Source organism: Arachis ipaensis, chromosome B03 (genome assembly GCF_000816755.2).
Source record: "Arachis ipaensis cultivar K30076 chromosome B03, Araip1.1, whole genome shotgun sequence".
In the NCBI taxonomy this organism is placed as follows: domain Eukaryota; kingdom Viridiplantae; phylum Streptophyta; class Magnoliopsida; order Fabales; family Fabaceae; genus Arachis; species Arachis ipaensis.
In genome coordinates, this window is record NC_029787.2 from 134,966,038 (window position 1) to 134,966,356 (window position 319).

The window sequence follows — 319 nt, forward strand, 5'->3', positions numbered from 1 at the left end:
ATTATAATGATTATAAAATTTTTAGTTGTACTCATTATTTTACTTGTACTTGATGTAACTTGTATAAACATAGTAAAAATCTTTTAAATTTATAAAAGTGCTTATAATAATTTTTTTTTTTTTGTGTTATTTGTAGTTTTTATTATTTATGCAGGAGTGTGCCTTAGAACAATTTATATAAGCATCGGTTATCTTAAATTATTTTGGGTTAGAATGATTTATGTTTTTTTTTTTTAAGCTATAGTGTGCACACCTATTGTTAAATCATTATAGATAGAAATGATTTACAAGAGACATATATATAATCGAGTTCAATTTA